Genomic DNA, 10519 nt, shown 5'->3' with positions numbered 1-10519 from the left:
TCCACCTTGCAAAGTGATGAGTCATTTCTAGCAACTGCTCCCACATGATTTTCCATGGAGGCTGAACCAACTCAGAAAGGTGCAGTTCGGCTCCCCGCTCACCCCCATCCCATCCTTTCCAGAATTTCCCAGCTTTCCCAGAGCCCCCTGTCTCCGATCCCAATGCAGCCCTTCCTGTCCCTTCCATTTTCATTTCTGTTTCTTTACATCTTTATTAAACTGTATAGCCACTTTGATAGGAAAATTGAAAAGAAAAAGATATGAGGAACAACAAAAAAAACATAATTATGAAGATTCAATTTAATTTTAAAGGTTGAGGAAGGAGGAAAAAAAAAGAAGCAGGAGAAGAAGAAACCAAATTAATTTAGCAGGAAAGCATTGCATGAAATATTGTTGGAGTTTAATAACCATGCAAAGACAGATGATATGTGTGGAAAAATTAGTTGTAGGACCTCATAATAGTCTATTAATATTTTCTACAGGCACAGAAACCCTTTGCTGAATGATTGTAACAAAGTAATCTCTTTTTTTTTTAAGACATTAAAAAATATCTTCAAAAGAAGAAGACGGCAGCAATGTACATACTGTACAAATGGACGCCCTGGCGAGGCACGTCAGCTCCCAGGCTGCTTTCAGCACGGGCTTCTCTGCTCTGGAACGATGGAGGGAGGCTTCTTGCTGGGGACAGTTGTCCGAAATGGTCCTTCTTGTGCTGAAGACTCCAGAACTGAATGCAGGGCTCCAGGTGAGGGCACCGGAGCAGGGCAGGGCTGCTGGCTGAGGGTATCTGGATTGCACAGCCCCACGACCTTGGCGCAAAGAGGAGAATGCTCGGATTGACTTGTCATCTTCTGTACCCTGGCACAGATGGGGCAAAGAACCTCACACCACGGCACGATGGTAAAAAGCTGATGCTGACACTGAGGAACAGCATGCCCAGGAGTAGCATTCAGCCACGGCATCGGCACTGCTCAAAGGCTGAGGCAGATGGAAGGAGAACAAAGGGAATGGGTCAGGTCACAAAAAAGTCACACTCCTCTTCAGCAGCATAAGGCCGGATGGACATGGAGCTGTTAGAGCAAGCCCAGAGGAGGCCACGGAGATGATCCATGGGCTGGAGCAGCTCCTATACGAGGACAGGCTGAGAGACTTGAGGGTGTCCAGCCTGGAGAAGAGAAGGCTGTGGGGAGACCTTAGAGCAGCTTCCAGTGCTGAAAGGGGCTCCAGGAAAGCTGCGGAGGGGCTCTGGATCAGGGAGGGCAGGGATGGGATGAGGGGAATGGTTTTGAGCTGAAAGAGGGGAGATTGAAATGAGATCTTAGGAAGAAATGCTTTGCTGTGCAGGTGGGGAGGCCCTGGCCCAGGGTGCCCAGAGCAGTGGTGGCTGCTCCATCCCTGGAGGGGTTCCAGGCCAGGTTGGATGGGGCTTGGAGCCCCTGGTCCAGTGGGAGGTGTCCCTGCCCATGGCAGGGGTGGGATTGGATGGGCTTTGAGGTCCCTTCTATCCCAAACCATTACATGGTTCTGTGATGCCACCATTTGTCTGAAAGGACAGTGGAAACGTCCCTTCTCGGCGCTGGGAATCACACACAAACGCATCCGTGTGCACACGTGTGTCTTTTAAATTGGTATTAGCAACCAAGTCAAGTAAAAGGCCACCAACCTGCACCAAGACAAAGGATGGTAATAGGAGTGAGGGAGGAGAGGTCTCAGCTGTGAATGTTTTAGCTCGGTCTTTCAAAAGGATGTATTTTCTTGGTCCTAAATGGGATTTGCTTTAGCTCCAGACAAAATGCTTAGGATCCTGTAAACTCAACTAGGTCACTCCTGCAAGGAAAAAATAAAATGGAATAATGACAAATAAAATAAAATAAAATAAAATAAAATAAAATAAAATAAAATAAAATAAAATAAAATAAACCCAGCCTTCAATTCCTCATACAGCTTCCCCTTTCTCCTGGTTTAATCTGTGTAGCACCATCCAGCTCCAGCCTCCCTCCTTCCCCTTTTTTTAAATACAGTCTAATCCTGAGTGTGAACTGATGTAGTTTGTGTGTTAGGGGGAAAAAAAATCTCTCTCTCTTTCTGCCTTTTTTTTCCCTTCTTCTTTCCTTGGCCCAGTTCATTATTTTTCTTTCTTGTCACTCAGTGTGATAGGTTGAACAGAAGTGCACAGATGAGCACTGAAAACGGTGTCACAAGGCCTTAATCTAGTCTTTAATGCCTGACTTCAGAGATGTCATTTATCTTCTAACTGCAGCAGGCTTCCACCAACTTTATCTCTAATAATATATTGATGGATTAAAAGGGTCGGGCAGGAGACCGGGCTGGAAAAATTGCTTATTGACATCAAAATACAGTGCCCTCAACCTGATAAACATAGAGGGGCTCGTGTATCTCCCAGAATAGTTGGCGTTGCTATAATTTTTTTTTCTAGCCCGTTTCTCCCAGGTTCATGGGGTGGTCCAGTAAAATAAACAAACGGAACAAATAAATAGGAAATATAGGTTCTGCATTGACGCAGCCGAGAGGAAGCCCAGCTCTTTGGGCAGGAGTGTCTTAATGATAGCGCCGTGCTATTTATCGCAGCCCACGAGCCACGAGTCAGAGCGACCTGGCAGGGAAAGATGTCATTGTTTTAGCGGTCGGGGGTGTCAGGACACGCCGGATAAGAGATTGCAGCACCTTGTAATAGTATTTTGGGAAGCTGCTTGCGTCCCTGTGGTGTAAAATTCGGGACCTGCCTAGCAATCTGTACAGCTGAAATTCATCCCTTGCCGCACGGATCATATGCGGGAAGAATTAAACGGGTAAGGAGAAGGGACTGCCACACGGGGCATTGGCAGAAATGCTGCCCCAACCTCTGCGCTCTCCACCACAAACCTGACAGATGGGGAAAAGCAAACTACCTGCCTTCTGCGTGCCCCACACACAGCTGCAAAACGCATCCCCCCGGGAATGGTGCTTGTGCCTAGCTGAGAATCATGGAATGGTTTGGGTTGGAAGGGACCTCAAGGCTCATCCAGTTCCACCCCCTGCCATGGGCAGGGACACCTCCCACTGGATCAGGGGCTCCAAGCCCCATCCAACCTGGCCTGGAGCACCTCCAACAGTTCTCCAGTAGTGTTCACTCAAAGATACCACCCACTGTGCACTGTGACAGACACATCCCCCTAAACTGCTGCCTGGGCTTCCTGGGAAGCCCATGAGCCACTGAGACAGATGCAGAGATAAACTTTGTCACTAGAGAAGGCATTTCACTTCATTTTCCTGGAAGGAAATTCCAAGAAAATCAATTTTCTGCAGAAAATTGTGATTCTTGACAAAAGGCCTTTTTTTTCTGATGGGAAACTGCCTCAACTCAAAACCAGCCAAGCAGTTGTGGTTACAAGAAGAGTCACGTTTCATTCTCATCTGCATTGAGAGGGATTTTGTGCAAAGGCAAGCTCAGGAGTCCTTGAAGAGGTGGTAGAGTTGCAAAAATCATCATCACAACAACTTTTAATCATCAGGAGTTCAGGCTGTTTTGATCAAACCTCAAATTCAAGCACGATGGATTGGAGCAGTGTCAGAGAACCCGCAGAGACCACATTTGCCATAGAAGTGGCCCTTAGCTCCAAAGAGATGAGTTTGCTAGAATTAACAAGCTTACACACCTTGGAAGGCTTGTCCTTCCCTGATAGACAGAAGAAGCAGATCACATAGACAACGTCAGGTACAAAGACCAGTCAGGCTGGGTGGAGAGTGGATTAAGACCAGCCCTGAAGAGAAGGGCTTGGGGTGCTGGGGGAGGAGAAGCTCAACATGAGCCAGCAATGTGCACTTCCAGCCCAGAAACCACCCGTGTCCTGGGCTGCATCCAGAGCGGTGGGACCAGCAGGGAGGGAGGGGATTCTGCCCCTCTGCTCCGCTCTGAGAGACCCACCTGGAGCCCTGGGTCCAGTTCTGGAGTCCTCGGCACAGGGAGGACATGGAGCTGTTGGAGTGAGTCCAGAGGAGGCCACGGAGATGATCCAAGGGCTGGAGAACCTCAGGTACAAGGACAGGCTGAGAGAGTTGGGGTTGTTCAGCCTGGAGAAGTCTGAGGAGAACTTAGAGCAGTGATTCTGTGGAAGATCTCTAGGACACAGAGCCTGCAAATAAAGATTAGTGACCAAGCCCCATATAAGTGGACTCTGGACAACCTGTGTTAATGACCACCATTCCCATTCAGGAACCCTAAGAAACATGGGTGAAACAAAACCCCAAATACATGGGGAGACTGGAGAAATATTATCCTGGTCGTCTTTGACGAGCAACCAAGCCTTAGTGTTGATCGTGAGCTTTGCTCTGGGAGCAAACAGCTAACCATCACATGGTCTGGCGTCCCAGTTCCTCCAACGGGAATGATTGGCAGGCAGCAGAACACAAGCCTTGCATTATAAGACTGTCTTTCCAAAATTTCCCCACTGAAACGCTGAATTTATCAGCTGAATTTATCAACTGAAATGCCTGAGACTTCTGGGAAGCTGCCTCTGGCCAATCGCTTGATGGGAGGAACAGCTCTGCTTTTTTTGGCGTGTGGAACTAAAGCAGCACGGCTGCCTCCTCTACACCTGCCACTCACTCCTGGTTGCATTTTATCTGAGCACCATTTTCTAATTCCACGGCGGCAAAGACTATCACAATGCAATTTTGCAATAGGGAGCTGAAATGACAAACCGCAAGGATTGTTCCATTTCAAATATAAATTGAATAAATTACTGCAGTTATAAATAGCGATTTAATACCCAGATTCCGTTAAGAAAAAACACCAACCTGATTTTTTTTAGGTGCTATTCGTCAAATGTTTCTCTTTTTTTTCAGACTCCTTGGCAAGCAGAGAATTTCCCCCAAAGAAGGTGGGTTTCTGCCTTAGAAATGGGATTCTCTGAAGCTTTTTGCAGGACTTTGCCTCATTCCTACTGAATCCCTGGTCCACAGTGGCATAAGCCAGCTCAGGGTTTGACCAGCACTACCTGGTTTTAGCATCTCTCTATTCTCCAAGACATCACATAAGTCAACTTTTTCCATTATTCTCTTTGATTACTCCACCTGTTTCTCAATTTCCAGCTAATCTTTTGTCTTCCCTTATACAAAGGGGGGAGGTTGTGCTTCTCAGCCCAGAATTGCATGGTGGCACGTTTGCAAGACTACACGGCACAGCAATGTCAGACATGAGCTGCATTCTGCAGCCAGACCCAACCTCTCTACAGATCCTGCCATAGCATCGCTGCTTTGCTCACGTGAACATGGTATGAAGAAAGCACCGACAATAATTCTTCATAGCTCTTCATCGCCTACACACTGAGCCACGGCAAACTCCCACTGGTGCCCACAGCACTGGGCTTTTCTCCTCAAGGCTCAGCTATTTCTCACTGTTAGATGTTGACATAGAATTGTAGAATCATGGAATCATTTGGTTGGGAAAAAACCTTTGAGAACGAGTCCTACTGTCCTTGGCTACTACTAAAGTAGATCCCTGCGCACATCATCCACCCATCTGTGAAACCCCTCCAGGGATGGGGACTCTACCAACTCCCTGGGCAGCCTCTGACAGGGCCCGAGAACCCTTTCCGTGAAGAAATCCTGCCTGATGTCCAACCTGACCCTACCCTGGTGCAACTTGAGGCCATTTCCTCTCATCCTCTTGCCTGCCTCTTGGGAGAAGAGCCCAGCACCCACCTTGCTACAACATATTTTACATGGAAATTATTTCACTACCTGATGCAGCAGTAAACTCTCCAGAGGTTCTTTTTCCAAGGTTGTCCATTTAAAATAAAAAATACCTCTATCATACTTGGCCATCCTCACCTGTTTTCTTATTATTCTCCAGTAGTAACTGCCAACGATTTAATGAACCGGTTCCCAACAGGCGTGGGCGTGCACGTCTATTTGTTGTACCACATCCTGCATCTTCCAAGGTGCCTTCCCCTCAAACCGCTTTTCCCCTGAAGAATCACACTGCCAAAGCCCTCATTATTTTACACCTTCTATGCCCCTCTTCTCTCCTCACCTTGTTAAATACGGCTGGAGCAAAGGAGTTCAGTAGCTCTACCATTTTAGCAACACCATTGATTTTGTCTCCCTCTTCATTTATTAATGGAACTACTTTCTCTCTAGTATTCCCTTTTCCCTGATATAATTGTAAAAGCTCTTTTTATTCCCCTTAAGCCTTTCTGCTCTCTGAGCTGGCCTTATCTTTTCCCTGCAAGCCTTAACTGACTGTATATTCTTGTTTAGTTCTCTTCCCCTTCTCCATTTTTCACTATAGGTTCTTTCTTTACGCTCCTATCTTTTGCCGGCGCTTTGTTATTCCACACTGGATGCTACTCGTCCTTCCATTTATTTTGACAGGAACAGAGGCAAGGTGCGCTCCATGGGGCTGTTCTGGCATTTCCAGCCTTTTCTCACACCTCTGGATTTAACGCGTCTTCCCGGCACAGCAGGTTCGTGCCTGGCCACAGAGGCACTGGATAAACTATGGGATGGAAGGGTGCTGTCTACGGGAAGCCCCACAACTTGTAACCCCAACATCCCAGAGTGCATCCCCATCCGGAAAGAACCAAAACACCTCTCCTCCATCACAAATCCAAAACCCCAGTGCTGGTTCCAAGCCAACTCTTGCTTCCCAACCCAAGGTCTTGGGATTTCCAAGAACTGAGTGAGGGATTTCAGTATGGCTTTGATTATTACAGCTACTACCACCCAGGGCTGTCCAATACAGGTAAAAGTCTGGATGGATTTTACCAAGGCCTCTGCGGAATTTCTGAATGGGATTTTGTGTTACAAACACCGCAATGCCAAGGAGTCGAACCAAAGAGCTCAGGAGCCACCTTGGTTCTCTGGGTCTCTTTCTTTCTGCAACTGGAATATAGAATCACAGAATCATGGAGTGGTTTGGGTTGGAAGGGACCTCAAAGCCCATCCAGTTCCACCCCCATGGGCAGGGACACCTCCCACTGGATCAGGTTATTCATAGCTTCATCCTCACCCATATCATCACTTCAAACAGGTAATGGCTTAAAAGAAAGGAAAATCAAGGTAATTTTCTTAATGAATCATCATTTCATCTAAAAGCGTGGCAGTTTTTAAAATAAGGAAACGTCTTTCTCTTCCATTGGATTTAGAAGCTGATAAAATGAAGCACTTTCCCGGAATTGTAACAAATTCACACAATTCTTTTGCTAAGTCTGAATCTATGTTTTCTGATACAAGCTGGGTTTTTTTCAGTGATTCCACAGAACAGAGATGGGAATTATCAGAAGACCAGAAAACAATGCCTCTGAGGAGAAAATGAAGAAGTCGAGGTTGCCCAGCTGGAGGAGAGGTGGGACATTGCTATAATCTCTGAGTACAGAAAGGGCTTGTGGAAAGTGGAAGGGATAGCTTTTCTTCCTGGTAGGTAAGATAAGTAGTCATGAGCTTAAACCACAGCAGGAGAGGCTCAGGCTGGATACGAGGGGAGCATTTCTAGTGCCGAGACTGCTGAAGTGCAGGGGCAGGTTATTGGGGGAGCAGATAGTGCCTGTATTGATGAAGGTGTCTTCAACAAGTAAGACCACCACCCACCTGCAGCAGCACAAGTCAGCCGGTCCTCCTGCAAAGGTCATCCCAGGGTCATTCCCACCTTCTCCAAGGGCCTTTCCTGGGGAGGGGCTCTTGATCAGGGAGGGCAGGGATAGGATGAGGGGAATGGTTTCAAGCTGAAAGAGGGGAGATTGAGATGGGATCTGAGGGAGAAATGTTTTGCTGTGAGGGTGCCTTCAACAGAAGCCAGGCTGATGCAAAGGACTCTCCGACTGCCCCAGGGTGCCCAGAGCAGTGGTGGCTGCCCCATCCCTGGAGGGGTTCCAGGCCAGGTTGGATGGGGCTTGGAGCCCCTGATCCAGTGGGAGGTGTCCCTGCCCATAGCAAGAGGTGGAACTGGATGATCTTTAAAGTCCTTTCCAACCCAAACCGTTCCATGATTCTATGATTCCTTTTCTTAGGATTTCACTGACCCTGCTGTCCCAGAAAGCACCAGTTGGCAAGGCTCAACATATTTTTTGGATGCTGCAGCACTTTTGCAGCACTGTGGGCTTTTGGTGGATCCAGAGAGGAACACCTCAGAAGACCTGCTTGGTCTCCAAGTCTACCATCAAGCAGAAGAGCAGCTGTGCCATGCGCTGCCCCTGTGTTGAGCGCTGCTGAAGCACAGGTTTCTATAACAACATTATCAAGAACATAAAAGACCCAGGCACTGAAAACCAGCCAGAGCGATGAAGCTGAAAGCTGCCAGGAGCAGCGTTGCAGGCAAACCCAGCCCAGGAGGACCCTGAGCCCTATTGCAGGCACACACGCTGGGGGAAGGTGGGATCCTTCAGGGAGTTCGGCACTGTTCCAAGCCTCCCCTGGTACACACAGGAGTTATAGCATGGCTAACTACAGGAAATTAGAGAGAAAGAGATAGAAAGAGATTGCCTGAACCTAAAGAGCCCTGGGAAGGCGTGGTGGTTGTCCCGTGGCACTGCAGCTGCAATTAGACTCACAGAAAGTGGGGACGGAACAAGAAAACTTGGAATTGTGTGACAGGAAAAGGTTAATTATAACCCATTTCTTCAAAATCTTATTTCCAGGCATTGAATATTTGTAGATTAACAAACAGTGAGGCCAGAAAAGACGTTTAAGTGGCCTAGGCTAGAGCGGCAGCAGTGAGGGACTGTGGCAGAGTGGAGCTTGTCCTTAGCCCACAGGACCACAGGAAAGATGCTCATGCAAGGATTGTGGGAGGCACCTGGTTAGAAGAAATGTTCTAGGTTGATGTCAGCAGTCAGGAAGCATCTGGAATCTGGAAAAAGCACAGTATGCTCACCTGGGTTTATGACACGAATCCTTAGCTGAGACGGAGATGTCTTCTTGGGCTCCTCTATTTATGGGGCTCTGGTTTCGCTGAGTAGGAGGGAAAGTCTTGGGTGTACTTAGCTTCACAGATATCTCAAGAACATCAGGAAGGTCCTTGCCCATGGTGCCATCTTCTCAGGTCAGGCCTCTCCCTTTTGCAGAGCACCTTGTACAAGGTAGAAGTGAAGATAAGAGAAGTGAAAGAAGAGAAAAAAGAGAGAGTAGAGGGCAGAATACTGTAGGGCGAGGAGGATTACACCCATTCTGGTGCTGCCCAACCCAAGCCAGAAATCAAGCCCCGTGGCTACGCCGTCCGAGAGCTTGTTGCGCTCTGTTTCACAGAATCATTTAGGTTGGAAAACACCTTTAAGGTGATTGAGTCCAACTGTAAATCCAGCCCCGCCAACTCAATGTCCCCTCTTTCAGCTGAAGACTGATCCCCCTCATCCTGTCCCTGCCCGTCCCTGATCCAGAGCCCCTCCACAGCTTTCCTGGAGCCCCTTGCAGTGCTGGAAGCTGCTCTAAGGTCTCCCTGCAGCCCTCTCTTCTCCAGGCTGAACAACCCTAACTCTCCCAGACTGCTCTTGTATGGGAGGTGCTCCAGCCCTCAGATCATCTTCGTGGCTCTAATTCCTATTAAAATTCGTTAGGCATGGTCACGGATGTTTAGCCAGTTTGGAAGGGAAACTCACAGCAGAGGTGTGAGTCTTGCAGAGTGACAGGCAGCCCCCACAGTCCTCTCCTCAGGGAGAAGCTCAACAGAGCCCCCAGTCCAGGAGCAAGCTCCAGGCCCATCTGCTGTTAGGAAGGGGCGAGACAGTGCCAACGCCATCAGGACTGAACTGGGCATCAACACAATCATCATGGGATGTTTAAGGACATAAAAATGTAGAGTGTGTTTCTTTTGGTTACACCATCCAACAAATCGAACTTTGGTGCAGAAGAACAAACTTTTGATCTTTGTAACTTCTCTAGCAACTCTTCCACCAGTCCAGGCACACCCACGAATCTGCTCTTTCCAGCACTCCTGCAAGAGAGCAAAGATTTCACATCAACTTCCCAGAAGATGAGATAACACTGTGCTTTCAACTTGCCATGCCTGAACATCTCCTATGTTGGCTCTTCCCTGTTGTCTAAGAACACAGAATTAGTGTGTTTTCGTGCTTTTGAAGACCACATCATATGGCCTCTTCCCTCCACCATCCATCTCCAGAGCAACTGAGGGATCTGCTTTATGAGTTCTGCTGGGGGACGTTCCTAGAGCCCCAATGCTTTGAAGTTAGAATCACTCCTGCACCACTAGCCCCAGCGTTCCTGTACCCACGGTGACCAAGTCATCAAGCATTTTAAGGAGAAGGGGGAGGGTAGGGAAAGGAGGTCCATGTTTGCAGAAAAAAGAAACAATAATTCCTTCAGCAGTTTGATGTTAAAAAAAAAAAATAAAGGCTTGTAAGCCGCTCTGAAGCTTGAATGTCAGAAGTAGACCCTGGGGACATGGATTAGAGGGCACAATGAAGGTGAGTCTGTGAAATGAGCATCACGGATCTTTGGGTGATTGTTAATAAGAACACAGAAATGCAAATCTCCAGGAGGTGGGGAGGCATCAGCCTGCGTGCCT

General features: G+C 47.9%; 1 long non-coding RNA gene across 3 annotated transcripts; it reads right to left on the bottom strand.

Annotated features, from left to right (window-relative positions):
* Nucleotides 1-353: 353 nt before the first annotated feature.
* Nucleotides 354-10164, bottom strand: LOC128852996 (uncharacterized). 3 transcript variants are annotated; one of them, XR_008451168.1, is made up of 5 exons: nucleotides 9594-10164; nucleotides 8873-9067; nucleotides 3926-4133; nucleotides 1664-1827; nucleotides 354-978 (listed from the first exon to the last, which is right to left on the bottom strand). It is a non-coding gene; the product is annotated as an uncharacterized LOC128852996 (long non-coding RNA). The 3 variants fall into 3 exon arrangements; XR_008451167.1 differs by having other exon boundaries at nucleotides 8873-10164; XR_008451169.1 differs by lacking the exon at nucleotides 3926-4133 and having other exon boundaries at nucleotides 8873-10164.
* Between the last annotated feature and the right edge of the window lie 355 nt (nucleotides 10165-10519).

The sequence above is a fragment of the Cuculus canorus genome, chromosome 9 (genome assembly GCF_017976375.1).
Source record: "Cuculus canorus isolate bCucCan1 chromosome 9, bCucCan1.pri, whole genome shotgun sequence".
NCBI lineage: Eukaryota > Metazoa > Chordata > Aves > Cuculiformes > Cuculidae > Cuculus > Cuculus canorus.
This window is presented reverse-complemented; position numbering and strand designations above follow the sequence as displayed.